Source organism: Pleurodeles waltl, chromosome 5, assembly GCF_031143425.1.
Source record: "Pleurodeles waltl isolate 20211129_DDA chromosome 5, aPleWal1.hap1.20221129, whole genome shotgun sequence".
Lineage (NCBI taxonomy): Eukaryota > Metazoa > Chordata > Amphibia > Caudata > Salamandridae > Pleurodeles > Pleurodeles waltl.
This window is the reverse complement of record NC_090444.1, coordinates 1,169,382,769-1,169,405,849: the sequence shown is the minus strand read 5'-3', so window position 1 is coordinate 1,169,405,849 and position 23,081 is coordinate 1,169,382,769.

Sequence of the window (23,081 nt, the reverse complement as noted above, 5' to 3'; positions counted from 1 at the left end):
TACGTGATTTGGAACACTAGGCACTGTGTCCACAGCAACATACATGATGCATGCCAACAATACCATGTGACAAAGCATTTCTAAATGGATGTACCAGACACCCAGTACACATTACAGCTGGCAACTACACAAGGGTTAAATGTGAACCCCATGGTTGTGAACACATGTGTCCACAACATGGATTTGGGCAACACCCAACTATCTGCTACACAATTGCCCCTCGAAATGTGACTGTGTTTTCCAACCACCAAAAATACCATCAGCATTAGTGGCCCGTGCACCTCTGTCATATGACATCTGTGCCCTACAACAGACTACACTGGTGGTTGTGTAGTCGGACCTACTCAACAAGACAGAATGAGGATGTTAGTGATGATAATAAAATTATATTGATTTTGTGACACGTATAACAGGGCCATATTCAGTCTTTCAAGGTGCCAAAATGGCTGATGCCTGACCTGCTCCACAGGACATAAGGAACCGCCCACAGCTGCTGGTGACAGTTGTCCACGCAGTAGGCGGTTTCAACCATAGCCGATATAGCTATAGGCTAATGCTGTTGCCTGTGGCGGTCGCAGACCAATGGCTGTGTCTGTTAGCAGTGATGACAGCGTATGTGTATGTCGCGTAATCAGTCACTTGACTCCTGACACTGCTGCCAGCCACACCTTCACCACTTCAGCTGCTGTGTGTCAGCTCTGAGAGCAATCATGCCACATCCAGCCTTCTCTCAAGAGGAGCTGGAGAGGCTTGTGAACGAGGTCCTTTCCCTGTATGGTCAGCTTTATGGCTCACCAGAGGAGCCGGTATGTACCTCATAGGCACAATTGACTCTGCCCAACACCATCATTTCCTTCCTCACAGGCTACAATGTGCCCCTGTGTGCCAGTTAGACTTCTTGTGTGCCTGTTGTTGCAGTCGGTGCAGCATCAATAGGATGTACATGGTGCAAGTGTTGTATTCATTTACATTGTGTTGTGTGATGTTTGTTGGGGCCCTCGATCCTCCTTGTGGTGGATGCACATAATTAGGCAAGGATACTTTACTGCCATCCAATTCCATATTTATTTTTTTATGGTTGTAAATGTTAGACAACATGTATGCGCATGACAGAATCAGCTGCATATACATCTTGTCTGAGTCAATTGAGGATCTTGTAAACAATGTGTATTGTGCCACAGATCTTTCACTCCATATCTGGCCTTGCCAAAATGTTGTCTGAAAGGCATATCATGACTCAATGTGCCCTTCAGGTTGTCACACAATCCACATGGCTGATTGCCACATGATGTACTGCCATGCATGGTGGTGATGGAAATGTGAATGTCATGTAGGTTCTGCATGCTGAGCCTACAGCGATCAGGACCTGTCAAATGTATCTTCCAACATGAGACATATTCCAAACTGTGGGAGAGTCACTTGGCTATACAACTGTGGCACTGTATCCAACCCTGAAGACCTGCAGATCCTGCCAGGTGGCCAATATGAGGCTCTAGTAGCAAAACCTGCCCTAAATGCCTCAGTCCATTGACTAGCTTAGGAATGCATATTGAGGTAAATCCCCTGAAATAGCCCATACATTAATTTTGCATCATTGTCAATGTTTGTCTTTGACTTATGACAGGTCCCTTATTTCCACAGCTCTGTTGTCACCTTCACAGAAGTCACATTTGTCCTGTATAGGCTTATTGAACAAATGACAGACCCACAGTACAGATAGTGTGTTGGATTCCTGGGAAGCCATGAAATGTGACTCAGTAGCCTGGTTACATAGCAGAAGTTGTAGAATACATACGTTGTATGATGGATGCTATCTCTGTAGGTCAGAAACATATGTTCAAAGGAGTGTTCTATGGCACAGGTACAAACCACTGAAACCCACACTGAAGTGGCACAAGTCTGCATTTTGTAGGGCACATGTCCACACATGCACAGGTAAGATACTTTCCGTACACACCATGCCTTCCTTTTCATTATCACTCAGGTGTAAGGGTGACATCTGTACTATGGTAGTTACCTGTAGGAACTGCATGCATTCAGTCAATGTTGCAAAGTGTAAATTGGTTTGTCCAGTCAGGAGTTTACCCTTGAGAAACCACATTGGTATGTTTTGTCTCATTGTGGCTCACATCACAGTATATGTTGCTGGAGCATGGGCTACCTGATGTCAGTAGGCATGCTTAGTCATTGTAGGCCAGGAGCAGTGTAGTGGGTTAGTCTGCAGATGAATCCAAAAGTGTATAGTTATGTCCCTGTACTTATAGGCATGTGTGCTTCACACTTGTGGTGTGTTGACAAATTGCCCATTTTGTGCTTGGTGTTTCTGACATGTGTGTGACACAACCATTTGGGCAAAAACTTGTTTGTAATCGCTTAATTTGTCTCTTGCATCCATAATGGTAAACGCCCATCAGAAGAAGGAGATTTGGAGAGCTATCACCCAGAAGGTGCGGACCCTGGGGGTCCATAGCCGGCGGAGCACCCACTGTTGCAAGAGGTAGAAGGACCTGAGGCGCTGGCCCCGGAAGATCGTGGAGGTCAGGCTGGGGCTGTCCTCCTAATGTGGGTGGGGCACACGTCAGAGCATGACCTCCTCTAATGGCCCGCATTTGGGCAGTGGCATACCTGGACCTTGATGGGCATTTGAGGGGAGCACCGTAGCCACAAGGGGGTGATTACAGGGCATATTCCTGCCTGTCACATTGCCAAGTTGATGTGTTTGGTTGTAACATCTCCTCCTGACAATTGGGGATGGGCCATGTATGACACACAAGATGAGTAACTGTTTATGTAGATATGTAATTTGGGGCCAGATGTAGCAAAGGTTTTTACCGATTCTATGCCTATGGGAAAAAGTGTTCGTACATATGGTCCTTGGTGCCTTGCCTATTAGCCCAAGGACCTAGGACAGAACTGAGCGTAATCCACAAAATATTGCTTTCCATGGACGACACATGGCTGTGTACAGTGATCAATCAAGTAATGTTTGTTGTTGTAGTGGGTCTAAACTCCACACAACAGACCACTACTCCTCAGTGGTGCAGCCTAAAGAAAATGTATCTGGTCAAGTGTAAATTGCCCCCTGCCCCCAGAGACTACTTGTGTTCAGTGTGTGATGAGTGCTGGGGCCTCACTACTGTCTGTCATGTGAAGGTGGCCATCATAGATGTGACAGAGCATACATTGTTCTTTGGGTGCAGCTACAGATCTAAACTTTCCCTTGACAAGTGGGGATTGTCCATTGACATGATTTATGGCCCATCACTGTTGCCAGCATTCCTTGTGCTGACATGTTAGCATGTGCCCTTTTCTCTTTTGACAAAATGTGTATACTGTTGTTTCATGCATGGTCTACCTGTGATCATGGGATGATTTCTGTATTCCCTCACATATATGTGCATTTCAATCTATGTTTGGAATTGGACATATGCAATGACGCTACATTTCATGTGGTGCCACAGACAGAAGTGTATCACCATTGATTGTTGGTTCACACATACCCTCACCTATCATTGCATGTCATTTGGCAAGTACAACTGCAGTAGCAATGAGGGACATGACAGGTAGGGTTAGATTTTTTAACACAATGTGCATTTCCCTGACATTGATGTGGCATCATGTGGCAAAGTGCTCTGCACATGTGAGATGGGGAAGGTTTGTTACCTGATTGTTGGCATGTATGATGAAGTGACTTGCAGTTATGTTGGAATCACATGTGGTTCATCCACGGACATCTTGATTTGCAGAACCAAAATGGAGACAGTGATGTAGCTTCCCTTTGGGCAACATGTTGAGGGCCTTCTAAAAGTATTTGCAAATCCCTGGGCCTCTCCAACATACAAAGGACTAATGGCTTCTACTGATGCAATCAGATTATGTCATTGTAAGGGGTGCCATACAGTAGTGGTGATTTCCCTGGGGCTAGATGATTCACTGTGTTGTGGATTTTAGAGACACATCTCCCTAGCAAGTTGCACATTTTGTCTACAATGTACATTTCCATGCCAAATGTGTAGTATATCTGAGCCACATTAGTACTATCTCCATGACTCCAGTAGGACAATTTACACATGGTGAAGTGTGCATTGTTGATATGTTTCCAGTGTGACATGAGTATTTCCTTGTCACCTTCTACAGGATACTGTACTGTTGTCAGCAATATGACAGGTTTTTGGAGCATCACTTCTTATTGTTGTGTTATTGTGCATGTGACACATAGATGCCTGCATGACCTTGTGTGGGATCTGTGAGAATGAACCTGGCATTGGCCTACTATTTTATGACAACATGAAATTGAGGTATGCTCCATGAGGTAAAGCATTGAAGGTGATGTGGTCTCCTACTTGTTCAATGGTTACTGTGATTGCACAACGTCACCCATGCAATTGGAGTTGCCTGAGATGCTAATTTTCCTGTGGGCAACTCTTGACAGTTCAAGTGACATGCATGCATATGAAATGGTACATGTAGGAGCCACTATGATGTAGTTTGTTGCTGGGGCCTACTTGGCATCATGATAATGTTTGCTAATCACAGCTGTTGTTCAAGTGTGATCAGGAACATGTGGTTACCCTTTTCCTCTTTGTATTTGCAGCATCATCCCTGGCAAGCGAAGGAGGCAAGGCGCAACCAAGTGGGGAAGCATCTATCCACGATACCTCCAGTCATGACACTACCGACATGGAGGGAACCAGTGGCCCGGAGGGTGAGGGGAGTACCACGGAGGACACAGAATCAACCTTGTCATCTTCAGATACTACCTCCAGTGACTACTCCCTTGTGGTGGCAGACCCAACAGGACCTGCTCCTGTACCATCCTTGTCTGCCACCCCCAGTTCCATTGCCACTCTCCCTGTTGGCTTTGCCCGCTCACCCAAGATGGTGGGCATCTCCTTTGCCCCAGGCACTTCAGCCCTAGCTCCTGCTATCCTGAGTGGGGAGGCTATTGACCTCCTGAGGAGCAGACTGCCATTGTGAATGCCATCCAGGGATTGGCAAGCCAACTTCAGCAGATAAATGCTTTCCTGAAAGGCTTTCATAGTGACATGTCTGGCCTCCTCACTGGCGGCAGACACCCCCACCCAATACTCCCCCCACTACCTCCCTCTTCTCAATCCAAATTCCCTAGTCCTATACCTGTCCCAAACACACTAACACATCCGCATGCACCCAACTCAACACACACAAGCAGCACATTGACACAATCACTACAAGACACACAGACATGCAGGCACTCAATATTCACCCACAGACACCACATCAGCCACCATTTCAACAGACACCTACACTTTTCTCACTGACCCACATCCACCATACCCACAGACATCACCATAACGCCCAGTGACACATCCACCACACCCACCGTACACCCAGACAACAGCTCACAACCCATGGACCCACACACCTCAGACACCATGCCCCCAAGCACCAGCACAACACCCACAGATATATCCACCACATCAACCATACCCACAGACACCATCCCAACACCCACAGACACATCCACCATACCCACAGGCACCACCTCAGTACCTATAGACACATCCACAACACTCACCATACCTAAAGACAACACTCCAGCAGACACACACACACACACATCCACTACTCCCACATCATCCACAATCTCCACGTCCCAGCTCCTCAGGACACACAAATGCCCACACTCACACACACAACAGACATCACCCAAACACAAGCGTACCTTACACATGGGCACACCCAAGGCATCTACAACCACAGACAAGCCCACCACTCCCTCAACTTCCAAATTCCCAAACTCTTCTGATGACCCTACCCCTTTTTCCAAGGAGAGTTTACTTTTCAAGCTTGCCCTTTCCCCTGTCACCTCCAAACTCACTCCCATACCCAAGAGGCCCCCAACCACATCCCAATCCATCCTTTCCACATCCAAGTTGTCCCCTGTCACACCCATGCAAGCACCCATAACACTTTCCCCCAAGAAGCACACCACTCTGAAGAAAACGCCCCCCTCCCAAACCCAAAAGTACCGATCCAAAATCTGACCCCGCCCCACCCAAGGATAATTTCTGAGGTGCCTGCCTGCCCACTTGATGCCCTTTACTATGTAGGTTCCCTGGCAGTGATTGAAGTCAAGGTTGGGCACAGGAATGAGCATGGACTGGCCAATGGCCTTTTCTCTTCAGCATATTAATTCAATAAACCCAAGTTGTTGTTTTGTTGGGTACACATTTGTCCTGCCATTACTTTCCTAACTTTATGTTGTTCCTGAGTAACTTGTGTTGTATGCCTACAGTTGTGTGTTTTCACATTTATTGCTGATCCATTTGCTGTTGTTTGCATTATCTGACTATGTGGGCAGTGCTGGTGTCACCCAGGAGAAGGGTAGATGTTCACCGTAAGGATATGTGGGTATTGATCTAATTGGGGTGTCATTGCATTGTATTATGTTTGCTAAGGTAAGTATTTTATTTTGTGTTAGTCAACGTCAGCATGTATGGTATTAGATTTGTACCCCTGATATGGATTGTACATTTGTCTCATGTGTGGGAGCTAGAGTTTTGTTAGTGCACACATGGAGGGCGTTCAATTGTGCTAGCTTCCTTTGCATTTGACTGACCACGTCTCCATTTTGATATGTGTACCTTACGGCTACTTCATTTAGATGTATGGCTCATGCTGTTGCTAATGTATGTGCTTTCTTGACCTGCACTTACACATTTAGCAGATAGGCATGTCACTTGGCACAAATATTGTTTGTCCTTGAGATACATGAAGGGCCAGTTCCTGTGCAAATGCTGTTTTAGGGACGTGCAAAATGAAATGTGTCCCAGAGCGGCCTCTTTCCATGAGTGCTTCTCATGTCGCCATCACTATTGTGCAGGTATTGTTTGCATTCTAAGTTTTGGATATTTGTCCACAAACTATTGTGCATTCCCATTGAACTTCCTTTGTGCTGTAATGTGGGTGATGTGTGGGTCCATTGCAGGGATGTTTCATGGAAGGGGTATTTGTGTTCTGTGTCACACCCATACATATGTGTCTTCAAATGTTACAACAGTCCAAGGCATGCGAGGAATGTGAGGGTGTCAGTTGAATTGGTTGATGTGATGTTGCTGTGATGTTGTGGGACACAATGTTCTGTACATTTCACTGTCCCTGTACCTGATATGGGCAGACGTGTGTTTTTGTGGAGTGTGGCGGTGCAGTGATCTGCCAAAGGGGGTGTTTGATAGCTACGAATGTGTCGTTCTTTGTGAATGACTCCGACTGTGGACACAATGACAAGTGTACTTGGTGCCCATAGCGTGAGCCCCATATCATGTGGATGACGGCACAATGATCTGTTGTTGAGCTTAATGACACAGGTATATGTGTAGAACATTTCCGTAATTATGTGTGGGGTAGCAGGTTCATTCTGAGAACGGACCATAAACCTTTAGTAGGAATTTTGGCGCCAGGAGGTGGATGGAATGTCACTGAACGCATGGCAAGACTTATTCAATGATTACAAGAATACAATTTCAATGTTGATTATGAGCCAGGGAGGTACAATCTTACGGCTGATTGTCTGCCCTGTCTGCCTTGCATTGATAGTTACAAAGAAGAGCACAATGAGTTAGAAATGATTGCAAATGTTAGAGATTATGTGAGTGCAGAATTCAAGGGGTTGTCAGAAGAAGCATGGGACAAGGAAACAAGTGTTGATGTTGTATGGTAGCGGGTCAAAAGATACATTATTGAAGGATAGCCCAGGGAAAAGTGTATTGATTCTGAAGTACAACCTTTTATAAAAGTTTCTAGTGAATTGGAACTTTTAAAAGAGGAATGTGTATTCCTCCTGTTACTATGCAAAGGGTAATTCAAGATCTAGCACATGAGGCGCATCAAGGCATGCCATCAATGAAAAGACTTGTCAGGGCTAATTTTTAGTGGCCCGGCATGGATGTTATGATAACCAGGTTGGTAAGGGAGTGTGTGGTGTGCATGAATAGTGATAGAATGTTTAAAACATACTCTGCTCTCCTTAAACCTGTGTCATGGCAAAGTTCACAGTGGGAAAAAGTGGAATTGCCCCAGGTAACCAGATATGCGTTAGTTTTGATTGATTATCATTCAAAGTCACATAAAGTTATGTTTGTTGCACAGGCTACATCATCCACTATAATTGAATGAAGTATTTGCCAGGGAAGGTTGCCCAGAAATGCTGGTAACTGAAAATGGTATACAACTTAAGTCACGTGAAAAGGAGGAATATTTGTTGAACTGTGGCATCAAACATATAACCACATCCTTATAGAAACCATAAGAGAATGGTCAGGTGGAGCAGTTTAGTCGTGTCCTCAAAGAGGGTATAAGAGTGGCACGTAATTCAGGAACTGATTGGAAGAGTGTTCTGAGGGAAAGGCTGTGGATGTATTGTATCACTCCGCATTCTGTTACTGAAGTGGCTCCTATTCAATTGTTGAAAGGAATGGATCCTAGCTCTAAGTTGTGCCCTTGGATTAGGAACAAAATGCGACAAGTTGATGTTGATCTCAGTAGTGTAGCTGAGAATGTGAGAGATAAACAGAGGAAAATGAAAGTAAGATATGATGAGAGATGGAAAGTCAAAAAACCTACATTTGAGGTAGGAGATTGGGTGAACATTTTGAAACCTGGTCACATTATAAAAGGTGACTCCAAATTCGGTTGTCCTATTAAAGTTATGAGGGTTAATGAAAACAGCCTTGTTACCCAAGATGGTAAGGTTTGGAATGTTAAGAGGGTGGTTGAATGTAGAGGGTAAAGGACATTGTAATTTGCATTTTGCATTTTTTTTTCTTCACCACATATTTATGTGGAGTACTATATTATATTTTAGTTTTTCATTTTACAATTTATTATTTTTTGTTTGTTTTTCCTTGTTCATTTATTTAAAGGGAAAGATGAAACATGTTTATATTAGAATTGTGGTAGCTAAGCAGTGGGATAGAATTTGGATTGCGAGGGAGAAGCGGTAGGGAAAGGTTTGTGTAGGAGGGGCTGTACTGTGCTGCTTGAATAAAGGACAGTGTTTCTTAAAACCACATGGAAATTGAGTGAAGATCTTTACAGGGTATCATCCCAGATTGAATATTTATAGGGGTTGCAAAACAACCTGCCGAATGAATATTAATTAGGCAGGTCATAGTTGCAACCCCATGTGATTGTCAATAAATGCAGGTTTGAAGCCCTGAAGGGGTAGCAAATCACCTTTCGTGCATTCGCATTCTCACTTAAACTTGAAAATATAACAAACAGCCTGTATATATTTGAGAGACAGGTGCTTCTTTAAAATAAAATAAAAAAAACATTAATTAAAACATCAAGGAAAGCAAGTAGTGGTTCCCTGGCTCATTGTCTGGTACCCTGAGATTGGACAAGATTCACAAAGGAAACGATGTTGAAAGGGAATACCTTCCCCTTTGGGAATCAGTTCCCACAATAACTCACGAGTCAGCAACTCATCAAGAGTTTGCTACCATAATTACAGTCATAAAACATTGGTACATTTCTATCCAAATCAGAAATTGGAGGAGGGTGCCCCTTCCTATTTGAGATTCAGAAAGGATCATTAACGCCCTTTTACATGTCAAAAATAATTTTCCTACTCTTAAAAGGGCTTTTGTTGATTAGAAAAGTCCTTTTGCAGTTCCAACCCCTGTCATTATGCAAACTGCAGGGAATTCAAATGCTAACCGGCTTGGCACGAGGCCCATGGCTTATAGAAAGTAGTGGGAGACAATGTCAACAAGAAAACAGAAAGGTCTCCCAATTCTGATAAATTCAGCAGATTTTGGATGAGGTTGACTTTCACTTGATTTTTTCAAGGTTAGATTAACGAAAGTACAGAAAAAGTGACTTCCAACAGCCCAAATATGAACTCTTATTTTACAATGAGCGCTAATATATAAGAGATCGGGCAATGTACAATATAAAGTGGTGATATATACTTCTGTGTTTTTTCAGTCTGTTACCTGTGGAGTAGTCATGACAGTCACAGAAATCTATATCCATGACATCTTTTTTCTAATTCTCCTATCCAATGTTTGTCTCACAGTATCATCCTCATTAATTATGTACTTCATCAGAGAGGAATATGCCTATTTATGTTATGAAACAAAATTACATTTAAATATATTTATTGAATGTGTTTTGTTTTCCATAATTGTTATTGGTTTTTGTTTAAAGCATGAAACGATTAATATCATCATAATATCAATTGGCAAACATAACCCACTGTACCACTACGTCACATCCCAGTTCCTCTTTAGTACACCATAATTTAATTCAACTATTTAATGTACATGTTTCCATCTTCCAGGCATCTCCTAAACGCCCAAGTTGCATTTAGGAAATGCTTTGTACATCAAAATGGGAATCGCAAATAGGAAATCCCTATTTGCAATGTCCTATTCTGGGAATCACAAATTATGATTTCTACAGAGTAGAAATCGCAAGTTGCAATTTCTTAAGAGCCTTTGGACATAAGAAAAGGCCGTTTTGCATTTCCTAAGTTGCTGAAATACAGACTTGGGCAATTAAGAAATGTAAAAGGGCTTTGCACATATGGCCTTTTATAACTAAATAGCTACCAGAAGCCCTCATTGTGCAAGGAGCCTGTCGCAATCAGGGACATCATCTAAAATGATGAACACTCAAAGGCAGTGGTACTTAGCCTTTTGACGTCTGTGAGCTCCCCCCACTTAATCATTATTGTAATCGGAGACCTCAACTCAATCATTAATGCTATCCAGGGACCTCAATGAGTCATTAGTAAAAGCCAGGGACACTGCTTGAGCAATCTGGGTGACTTGAAGCTCAAAGCAATACACAAAAATACAATACAGAAACAAGAATGCATAAAGCAAATACACAAATGATGAAATATTCTAGTTGATTAAAAAACAAACTGAAAAAAAATCAAAATCTTCATATTATTGGCAAGGTTGTGGCGTTTCTAAATTCAACTGAAGCCAGCCATCAGCCATACTGATTCTATTTGATGCTTTTGCATTGCTCCCAGAAATCAGTCTGAGTACACCAACTTCATTTTTAACCAACTGCAAAGTCCTTCACATTTACTTAACGTTTTTAAATGTTCAATTTTTTTCTTTATTTATATACACTACATTCATATTTTACTATTATTTAATTTTGTAAACAGTAACTGGCTCCATGAGTAGGCATTAAGGACCTCAAGGGGCCCCCTGAGGTCCGCAAAGCCTACTCAGGGGCCTCCAGACCACGGGTTAAGAACCACTGCTCTAAGTTGCTGGGGGCGTCTAGGGTCCCAGAATTCCCAGGTGACAAAAGTGATCACCAGATGCTACTGCTCTGTAAAGTCCAGTTTCAGTTCCTTTTGTCCTTGGCCTAATTTCTCAAGCCCCAGTATCTTATCTTCGTCAGCCACCAAACACTAGTGGAAGTGGTTTGTGTTTCCCTGAGTGATAGGATTATCTGTTATGCCACTAGCAACATGTGGGATTTAACACTGTTTAACCCTGCGACAATGGGGTAAACAGAATCTGAAGGGCTACTCAGTATGATCAATGTGCTAGGACTGATTTTGTGGCCTCCTCAATCATGCTAAGTACCACTGACCCTTAAACCTGTCTTTGACCGTGTGTGGTCTATGATGTGTAGCTTCTGCAATGTGCAGTAAAGAATCTGAAAGAGCGCTCCTCGTCACTCATATGCTGCATAGTTTACTATCCTAACAAATATAGGGCCTGATTTACAACAAACTGGTCCATCACTCATGATGCATCAGTTTGCTTGCGCCACCCTGCGCCCCCTAACGACACTATGATAGCACTGTATTTACAATACAGTGCACCATGGCGCTCGTTAGCACAGCTGTGTCAGAATCTCTGATGCAGTTGTGACGCTTGCCTGGACTAGCACCAAAAATGTTGCCACTAGTCCAGAAAAGCGCGGGGAAGCCCATATAACAGAGCACAGCGTCACTTTAACACATGACCTGAGCAGGTGCTAAAAATGAAGTAGAATGATGCAGAGAAATCTTGTAGATTTTGCTGTGCCATTCCTAAGGGCCTCCTTGCGGGGGAACGCCTCCCTTGCATCCATTGTACCTGGCACAGGTATAATGTGGCGTGAGGGTTTACAAACTGGTGCAATGGTCCCTTTGCCCCAGTTTGTAATTAAGGCACGGGTAGGGGACTGGTCTGGCCGCCGTAGCATCAGAACAATTATGCTATGGTGGCACAAGGGCCTTGTAAATGAGCCCCTTAGGCCCGTATTTATACTTTTTGACGCTAAACTGCGCTAACGCAGTTTAGCGTCAAAAAATGTTGCGCCGGCTAACGTCATTCTGAAGCGCCATGCGGGTGCCGTATTTATTGAATGGCGTTAGCCGGCGCAAGCAGACCGGCGCTGCCTGGTGTGCGTGGAAAAAAACCACGTACACCAGGCAGCGCCGGCGTTGGGAAAAGTGGTGCTAGGGCGTCTTAAAAATGGTGCAAGTCAGGTTGACGCAAAAAAACGCCTCCACCCGATTTGCGCCATTTTTAACGACGCCCAGACGCCATTTACATGACTCCTGTCTTAGTAAAGACAGGAGTCATGCCCCCTTGCCCAATGGCCATGCCCAGGGGACTTATGTCCCCTGGGCATGGTCATTGGGCATAGTGGCATGTAGGGGGGCACAAATAAGGCCCCCCTATGCCACCCAAAAAAAAAAAAAAGAAAAAAAATTATACTTACCTGAACTTACCTGAATGTCCCTGGGATGGGTCCCTCCATCCTTGGGTGTCCTCCTGGGGTGGGCAAGGGTGGCAGGGGGTGTCCCTGGGGGCATGGGAGGGCAGCTGTGGGCTCATTTTGAGCCCACAGGTCCCTTAACGCCTACCCTGACCCAGGCGTTAAAAAGTGGCGCAAATGCAGGGTTTTTTGACCCGACCACTCCTGGGCGTGATTTTTGCCCGGGAGTATAAATACGACGCATTTGCGTCGCCGTCATTATTTTAGACGGGAACGCCTTCCTTGCATCTCATTAATGCAAGGAAGGCGTTCACGCAAAAAAATGACGCTATTTGCCCATACTTTGGCGCTAGACGCGTCTAACGCCAAAGTATAAATATGGCGTTAGTTTTGCACCGAATTTGCGTCGAAAAAAACGACGCTAATTCGGCGCAAACGGAGTATAAATATGCTCCTTAGTCTTTTATTGCCTTACTTCTGAGTGTATGGCCCGCACATTCCCCAAGGCTTTCTGTTGAACTTTCCAATAGCTTTGGGTAGTTAATATCTAATAAATATGGGAAATAGCATAACTGGGTACTCCCCAGTCAAAACAAAGCTTTTCAAGTTATATGAGCCTACTCGCAGTTCCCTCCTACAACCATGGACCCAGAAGCCAATGCCTCATTTGCAAATAGTAAAATTGCTCCCACTCTTGGATGCCAAAATCCTATTTCGTCGTTTCAAATACATTAAATAGTCGCCCTCACACGTGTCTCATACTGCATGGCAGCCTCACTCTTTACAGGCAGCAAACTATTATCTCTCTATCTCTACAATGAAATCCATTTTCCCCCATAGTGATGGGATAGGAGTTCCAAGGAGAGCCTTGTTCACACTCATCATACCTTAAGGGTGTACATTTTCACCAGAAAGACAAAGTACATATTATTTCTGTAACATCAAGCTAATCAGGGTACTAACATTGTGGGAACCCTGATAATGTAGGATAGAAACCTCAGCATACCTTCTCAGTGACCCTCCTCATCCTTTCTATTAGGTAACATAAATGTGTTTTATTGTACCAATTCATAAGGTTCGGAATACTTAGGTTTCCCTGCCTCGTTGTTATAATTGTCAGGGAGTTTCCTGACTTGACAGTCTAGTCCGGACACATGTAATTGTATTGTAATTTATACAGCGCTCACTACCGAAGGCCTTCTGTAATTTTTTTATCATCTCCTTCCAGAGACACAGTGGAATTTTCTGAAACAAGTAAAGAATCGTACACAGGAAGATAATGTTGAATGTTGCTGTTCTTCCTACCCAGGAGGTAATTTGAAGTGTCCAAGTTTTGAAATGGGTCTTGATCACTTTCAGCGAGGCTGCACTATTTTTGTTCTGTCTCCAGCAATGTGGGCATGAGAGGGATCCCTTCCTCATCCATCTACACTTGATTGACTGGGCTGGCTAATGTGCAGGTCAGCTGACCTCCGTATCCATTCAAGCCTCTTTAACTTTACAAAATAGATTTTGCAGTGCGACAGTGCTTAGTAGCAAGGAGAGTCACCTCAATAGTTCCAGCAGGGGCTTATATGTTTACATTACAATGACCAGTATGTCATCATCAAAGATCATAGGTTTATACTTGTCTGGACACAATCTGATGCCATTTTTGTTTTAGTTGACCCTGATCTTCTGCATGAGTGGAGGGGGAGACCTATCTAGTGTCTCTGCGTGTGGGAATTAGGCGCAATAAATATCTCTTAAAGGGGAATTTAATGAATGATCTCGCAACACATCCATTAACCCAAGCTGACAACATCAAGCAAAGCAACATTCTAGAATGTCTAGTCTTGATGACGTAAAAAAACAGGAAAGGGTATGGAACTTTTTTTTCTACTTTGGTTGGCCTCAGTGCTTATCTGGATTAAGGGCACATGTTAACCTGCCAAAACAGAACTCAAGAACTAGTCTCCAAGCCTAACCATTTGGAGCCCAATCTACTCTGATAAACCACTATATGCATCTAAAGACAGCGGTACAAGCCACTCCCTCCTACCATACATTATTAACTTTATAGCACATTTTTGTTATCTCCAACCTACCAGTTCTCAATGAACCCAACCTGATTGTGAGGGTCATGTGGGGCATGTTCGGTTACATCCTTGACTGTGGTATGTTTTTCAGAATCTTAGCATCAACGTTAAAGCGAGGGATTTGCCTGTTTGGGGGTACATTTGGCTGAGCAATTGTCTGTCTTAGGTATTGTTGTCTCTGCCATAGTGAATCCAATCATCTGGGTTTCAGCTACATTATTGCTCGCAACTATCAGGACGGGGGACATACTGGAGCACAGACTTTAAGAAAAAGCAGCTAAGAACCTTTTTGTCCTGTGGGCTTCTGGTAGCTATTCAGTTATAAAAGGCCGTATGTACAAAGCCCTTTTGCATTTCTTAATTGTCCAAATCGGTATTTCAGCAACTTAGGAAATACAAAACAGCCTTTTCTTATGTCCAAAGGCTCTTAAGAAATTGCAACTTGCGATTTCTACTCCGTAGAAATCGTAATTTGCGATTCCCAGAATAGGACATTGCAAATAGGGATTTCCAATTTGCGATTCCCATTCTGATATACAAAGCATTTCCTAAATGCGACTTGGGCGTTTAGGAGATGCAATTACCACTGACTTAAAGCCGTTGGTAACCAGGTGATATTTTTTTTTTAAAAACCTCAAGGTGCTTTTTTTCAATTGCAATAGAGCACACACATGCCCCCTTAGGCATATGTATGATCTACAGGTGAAACCCCTATTCAGGAGGGTCTTTTGCCCTTTGCCATCCCTAGTTTTGAATTTCCTAAATAGAAATCGCTATTTAGGAAATGCAAAACCAGCCTATTGACTTCAATGCAATAGGATTTCTTTTTTTTTTTATAAAGAAATTTTTATTGGTTTTGCAAGAAAATAAAACAATGATACATACATGTAACTAGGCGCCAACGGGCACCAAAACGATGGTCAATCCCAAAGTCCCAGTCAACACATTGGAAGAGTAGGTTATATATCTCCCTGTTGGAGTGAGTTGTGAATGTCTCATCCCATTAGAGGGGGGGAGGGAGGGGTGCACTCTGGCTCTCCCCAGTGCAGTGCCGATCGGTAATGTAGGGAGGATACTTGTTGCGGCCTCCCACTTCCCCCACACCTTATTATATTTGTTCGGGCATCCTCTAGCCTCATATACAAGTTTTTCACGTTGTGCACACCAGTCCACCCCTCGTCTTCATTTAGTCAAAGCCGGTGCGCTTTTGGCTTTCCAGTCCGTCGTTATATCTTTTTTGGCCACTAGGCATGCCACCCCTAGCAAGGTTTGTTCCGCTCTCCTCAATCCAGTATCTCCCATGATCCCCAGCAGGAGCGGCAGTGGTGTCATCCCTATGTCTACCTGCAAGACCCCAGAGATCTCCCGTATGACCGCCCCCCAGTAGGTTGCTATAGCTGGACATGTCCATACCATGTGGAAGAAATCCGTATCCGGACTCATACAACGGGGGCAGTCAGCTGTGGATCGGAGACCCGCTCTGTGCAGTTTGGTGGGTGTAAGGTAGGCTGTGTGGAGATAGTAGGTCTGTATTAATCGGAGACGAGTCACCATCGTTAAGATGTGTGGGGCCGTCAGTGCCTCGTTCCAGTCCACCTCTTCCATAGGGCCCACCCATCCCTCCCATCTCTGACCAAGCCCCCCCAGGGAACAGGCGGTGTTGGCGATTAATGTGCGATATATCTGGGAAACGCCTCCCCTACCCAGATTCCCCATCAGTGCCTTTGTCTCCATAGGGCTATATTCAGGTATGTTGTCCTCTGCCTGGGCATGCGTTAGTAGGGCATGGCAGACCTGGAGATATTTATGGAATTGTGTCTAGCTTAGTGAGAAGAGTTTCTGGAGGTCTTCAAAGGATCGCATGTGTGAGCCGTCCCATACGTCGCCCAGTGTAGAAATACCTATGTTGTCCCATTTCTGAAATCCCTCCAGACCCACCACTTCTCTTAAGTGCGTCCCTTGCCATAGTGGGGTCTGCTGGGTGAGGCGTCCCCACCATCCCGACACCTTCTGGGCCGTCCGCCATCCCAGCAGTACCACGCCAGTCACATTTGGGACATCTCGTGAGATCGGGCCGCCATACAGGGCATCAAAGATCCGTGGGTAGCTCAGTGTCTGGAGTTCCAGTCGGAACGCCGGGTCTGTCCATCCGCCCCCCATCCAGTCATTGATCACGAGTAGGTGCATCGCAAGGTGGTAATAATGGATGTTGGACATTCCCAACCCCCCTGTAGACATCTCTCTGGCAGGTTTTGAGTGCCAGTCGGGGACGGGTGCCATTCCATAAGAATTGGTGTGATAGCGAGTCCATTTCCCTGAACCATCTCATGGGATAGGGTGCGGGAAATTCTGTAGGAGGTAGAGAAGTCTGGGGAGAATCATCATCTTGTAAAATGCGATTCTTCCAAGTAGGTTAAGGGGGAGGGCCCTCCAATGCTGGAGATCATTTTTGATTCTTCTAGTTAATGGTGTGATGTTGAGTTCCCATGTTAATTCAGGGAGAATTGAAACATGTATTCCCAAGTATTTAAAGCTATTCCTCCACACTGGGATATTTTGTTGCCAGTCCACACAATCCCTAGATTGATGGAGGGGTACCAATAAAGATTTACTAGGATTTAGAGTCAGTCCTGAGGCCTCCGAGAAGAGACCTAGAATTTGTAGAATGCGGGGGCCGCTCTTGGCCGGGTTAGAAATGTACAGCAGGACATCGTCCGCGTACAGTGCCACACGGTCTTCTGGGCAAACAGGCTAGGACCAACCCTCTATCAGAGGGTCCTCTCGCAGCATCTTCGCCAGGGGCTCTATTATTAGTGCAAAGAGCAGAGGGGATAGAGGGCACCCCTGTCTGGTGCCACGGCCAATGGGGAATGGGTCGGAGACCACCCCGTTTACTTGGACACGGGGCATCGGGTTAGAGTAGAGTAGCCTCACCAGGCCCCGGAATTTGTGTCCAAATCCGTTTCTTTGTAGAACTTGTTGAAGGTAGGACCAGTCTACTGTATCAAAGGCTTTCTCGAAATCGAGCAAAAGCAAAGCCAAGGGGGTGTGAGACAGAGTCTTGTAGTGCGCCAAGGCTAGATGTAACCGCCTAATGCAGTGCCTAGTGCTACGAGCAGGCATGAAGCCACATTGGTCAGGGTGTACCAATGTGGGCATTACCTCTCTTATTCTGGAGGCGAGGATTGAGGCTAGCACTTTGATCTCGGTATTCAGAAGTGAAATGGGCTGGTATGCCGAGCAATGTTGCGACGGGGGTTGGGTCTTGGGGATCACTACAATTGTAGCTAGGTCGATCCCAGGAAGGAAGAGGCCCTTCTGTTCAGCCTCCTCATACATATTAAGTAGGTGTGGAGCCAGAATATCACTGCACTTCCTGTATAGCTCTGCCGGGAACCCATCTGGCCCTGGGGTCTTGCCTGATGCCAGGCTGGCGACCGCGTTGGCAATTTCCGCGAGGCTGATAGCCTCATCCATCCTATTCCTAGCCGCTTGGGAAACTCTAGAGAGAGTTATGTCATTTAGGAGGGGGGATTCCCTTTCAATAGTGGGCCGGGGGTGCTCTGCGTATAGGCCTGCGTAGTAGGAGGCAAAGCATTGCGCAATTTCGATGGGTGTTTTAGAAAGAGAACCAGAGTCATCCCTGATTTCAGGTATGATTCTATTAGCCAGAGGGCGGGTGGCCAGCCAGTGTAGAAGCTTCCGGTTCTTGTCCCCCATCCATACACTCGGGCGGCTGATGCCCTCCATAGGTGTTTCGCTGATTCTAGCACTAGGTGCTTAATTTCATCTCGGACAATAGTGAGTTGCCTCAGATTAGAGGCTGAGGATGAGGTCGTTTGTTGGCACTCCAGGTTTAACGCCTTAGCCTCCAACTCAGACACTTGTGAGTCTCGAGCACGTTCACGCGAGCGAAGGAGACACTTGGCATGTCCTCTTAGGGTGACTTTGCAAGCGGCCCATATTGTACCTGGAGACCGGACCGATCCCAGATTCAGCTCAAAATACTGAGCACGGTGGTCCCTAATTACAAGGGTGTAGTAGTTATCTTGTAAGTACCATGCTTTCAAGCGCCACACCGGCGCCTGGCGGGGTCTGCCCCACCCAGTCCAACTCGCACTGGTGCGTGATCTGAGACCCCCGAGGCAGTATCTCCGCCCCGTGACACCAGTGATATCTAGAGCAGGCATTAATACTAGGTCGATTCTGGAGTGTGTCCAGTGGGCGGCCGATGTGTGTGTGTATTGACGTTTCTTAGGGTGCCGAGTTCTCCACACCTCGCATAGGCCAAGGCTCTCAGCCCAGCCACTAAGACTCGAGGCCCGGCAGGACCTACTAGCAGTAATATCACCGGATACATCCAGTCTGGGGTCCAGAACAGCATTGAAGTCCCCTCCTACTAGAGTGGTTCCCTGGGGGAGTCTTGCTACTACCTGGCGGAGTGAGAGTAAAAAGGCATCAAGTCCCGCCGGGGGGGCATATGCGCATACAAAGTTCAGCGGTGAACCGTGAAGTAGCCCCGTAGCAACTACGAATCTGCCCTGCGGGTCGGACAGCGTGGATGTAATCACCATAGGTAGTGAGAGGTGGAGTAGGATGGCCACCCCTCTAGAGCCTCTGGAGAAGCCCGCGTGATAAACCCTATCAAATCCTCCTCGTGCAAGCATAGGGCATTTAGTTCCAAGGAGGGTTTCCTGCAGTAGGACCACCGAGGGGGAATATCTACGTAGAGTATTGAATACTGCGGATCTCTTGATCTTGTCCAACAGGCCATTCACGTTCCAGGAGATGACCAGGCGTGGGCTGTGTGGGTGTCGTATATTGTCGAGTGTCTGTCAGTGGACATAGGGTTGACCGTTGGAACGTAACAGTGGAATACTAAAATCACAAGAAATGATTTTCAACATGGAAGGCTCCCCCCCTTGTTTCAGGGGTCCCTTTCGGGCTCCGATGCCCTCCTCGGTCAGCCAGACCCAGGCCTCCTCCGGAGATTCAAAGAAATGTGCCTTTCCAGCCATAATGACTTTGAGTCGTGCAGGAAAGAGGAGCATGTACGAGAGTTGCATTGCTCTAAGTTTTTGTTTGACTTGCTCATGTGACCGGCGATGGGTCTGGACCTCACGGGTATAGTCTGGGAATATTAAGATCCTATGGTTCTCCCATTGAAGATCTTCAGAGCGTCTAGCTTCCTTAAGGCTATTGTCTCGATCTTTGAAGTTAAAAAAGCGTGCGATCATCGGGCGCTTTGGGCTGCCCTGTGGGGGGCGCGGAGCAATGGCCCTGTGGGCGCGTTCAACTGCGAACCAGGGTGAAAGAGTCTGGTCTGGCATCCAGGTCCTGATCCAACGCTCCAGGAATTCCGAAGCTTTATCTTCCTCAGCGCCCTCCGGGAATCCGACAAAGCGTAATTTGTTGCGTCTTGACCGATTTTCTGCGTCTTCCGCACAGCGGTGTAACTCGTTCGTTCGAGTTTGCAGCTGTGCCACTTTGGTTCTAAGATCAGGTAATTCATCCTCAGTCTGGGAGACCCGGCCCTCCACTTCGGTGATTCAGCTCACTGCATTTCTGAGGTCTTGCCTAATAAGGCCCATGTCCTCTCGCACTTCCCCAATTCTGGTCCCCACGGCTGACTGCGATGATTGGATTGCTTGGAGGATGACACTCACTCCGTCTAGCGCCAGGCCTCTGCAAGCCGCCTCCCCGTCCCCCCTGGGGCCCGCCGGCATTGTGAACTGATCGATCTTTTGCTGGGAGGCCGGGGGTTGTTTGTTCGCCCTGTTCTTCCACATCTCGTCCTAGGGAGTCGGGAGCGGCTTATACTGACTCCTATAGCCACCCCTTCTAGGTTCCAGCACCCGAAGCGCCCTCACGGGGGGGGCGCCCCAGAGGAGGACCACCAGCGGGGTCCCGACAGTACAGGTGGGTTCACACTGTCTCAACCTCTTACTTGGAGTCTGGCAGACGCAAGTCCACTCCCGCTCAGCCGGGCCGCGCCGTCAAGCGGAGGGAGGAGGCCCCAGGGACCGCCCGGTCCCACGCAAGGCCCCGTCCGGCACCACCAGATCGGGATCACCAGGAGATTGCAGTTTCTCTTTGCTCTTCCGGCGGTCCGGCGCACCCCCGACAGGTCCGCACTCACCCAGTCAAGTCATTGGTCTCCTCGGCCGGGGTTGGCTGGTTCGCATTGTCTGCATTGCAGCTTTGAGATGCGGCGGGAGCCCGGAGAGGTCTCTCCCCACCAGTCAAGATTATAGATAGTTCCTTGCTAGGGGCCCAGTCGCGGTGGCACTCAGCGGTTGGCCCCTCCGTCCAGGGAGCCCGGGGCGGCCCGGGTCGCCAGGCCTACTATTTCGTTTGAATCTTTTCTTTTCTTGGGTGTCTTTTGTCTTAACTTCTTCGTTTCCTCTCCCCTTCTCCCTGGGGGGACTTTCCTTCCCCGACACCGTGCCGCTCCACTCCTCACTTGCCGCGCCGGGACTCGCGCCGGAGCCCCAGCGCCGATCTCGGCAGTCCGGGTCGCCCTCTCAGGGGCTCACACGCCTCTAGCACTCGGCACTCCCCCGGTGGGCCGTCCGCCCCAATCCAGGCGCCCAGAGCCAGCGGCCGCGAGCGTGAGTGTTCCGCGCACCCGCCCCACCGCTCAAATCAACTTGAGGAGTCCTCTCCTCAGCGTGGCTCGTCTCTCCCTCTTCCCGGACCTCCGCGTACCTGCTCGGCGGGGTCCGGGTTGGCGGGAGTCCTTCTTCGACGGTCGGTGTTGCTCCGTCACTCCGGCCCACAGGGGTCCGCGCCTCGGGCGCAGCTCCGGCTCCTCCCGGGCCGCCCACGGCTTCCCTATTTCGGGGCGGCCGCACCAACGGGCCAGCGCTCAGCTCCGGGCTCGACGAGGCGCTCCAGTCTCAGCCGCCATATTGGTTCTTTGCCGATCGTGTTGAGGTGGGTGCCCGAGGCTTAGATCTTGCCACTGCTCATCTCAACAGGATCCCCAGCGATCCGGGAGCCTGTGAGAATATTTAGGATAACGCCATCAAGCTGGATAATGGCAGCTTCTTTGGGCGGATGACGGAGGGGTCCAGAGCACTCTCAGAGTGCGACCGCCATCTTGACGCCCGAAGCCACGCCGCAATACGATTTCTTAATACCAATTTCCTAATATCGATTCCTACATTGTAGGAATCGATATTAGGAAATCGGTATCTCGGTACATATAATTTTGCATTTCTTAAATAGCGATTTCTCTGAAGTTGCTATTTAAGAAATTAAAAATTGCATTTTTATACATCTGGCCCAAAGTCTTTCCCTGTCCTCCTCTGATATTCTAATTAGGTTTGCAGATGCAACATACTCCCATCTGTTTATTTTGATGGTGGGTTCACAGGCACAGAGACTAGTGTAAACTTATTGAAACTGCCCCACTTTTTCTTCCATGCTGCTCTAAAAAAACATTCTCCTTTTTTTTATTTTGATGTGACATGGCTTTAAGCTTTTTGGGCTTGGAGCATATCAGAGAGTAGGGTACTTGCTTCGTTTCCCCTTTCAAAAAATGTCATACCAGCAGATCATTTGTTTGCATTTAAAGTTTTGATTTGTCACCAAACCATTATCAGCCTTCACAAGGTCTGTGATGAAGATCACCTGTGTTGGTCCTCCATTGTGACAGTTCCTCGCTGACATTGGTCACATGGAGGACACATCTGCATCGCTGGATATTGCTGCAGGTTGGCGTTTTGGTATTTGAGACATGTGAGTGATTCAAACTGTGCAGGTTGTTTCAGTAGCCGTAGCTTGGCATGTATCTTGTTCAGCCCAACACTGTGACAAGTGGTATGAATTGAGTTTTGTTGTGCACATCCTTGAAGCAATTTTGGTAGCTTTTATCTAAGGATGTGGATACAGAAGAAGTGATATTGATTGCCTTGATGCATGACAGTTCATTTTTTTTAATGTTCTTTTAGTTGCTGTTATGCTTATGAGACTGTAACTACATCTGATTCCCATATTACAGAAGTGCAGTGTTGCCTATTTTGTAAGCTGGATGGATTGTCTCTAATGGATTGTGAAGATATAAGAAAAGGGAAAAGACATAGGCCCTCATTCGGACCTTGGCGGTAAAAAATGACTACCGCCACGGCGACGGCCACCAAAAGACCATTGCCCCGGCTACCAGCCATCTGCCATTATATGACCACAGCCGGATTTCCGGCACAAGAATAGCGGAAATCTGGCTGTGGCCATGCCAGCAGATGGCGGTAAGGTAGCGTTGCTGCCAGCAGCAGC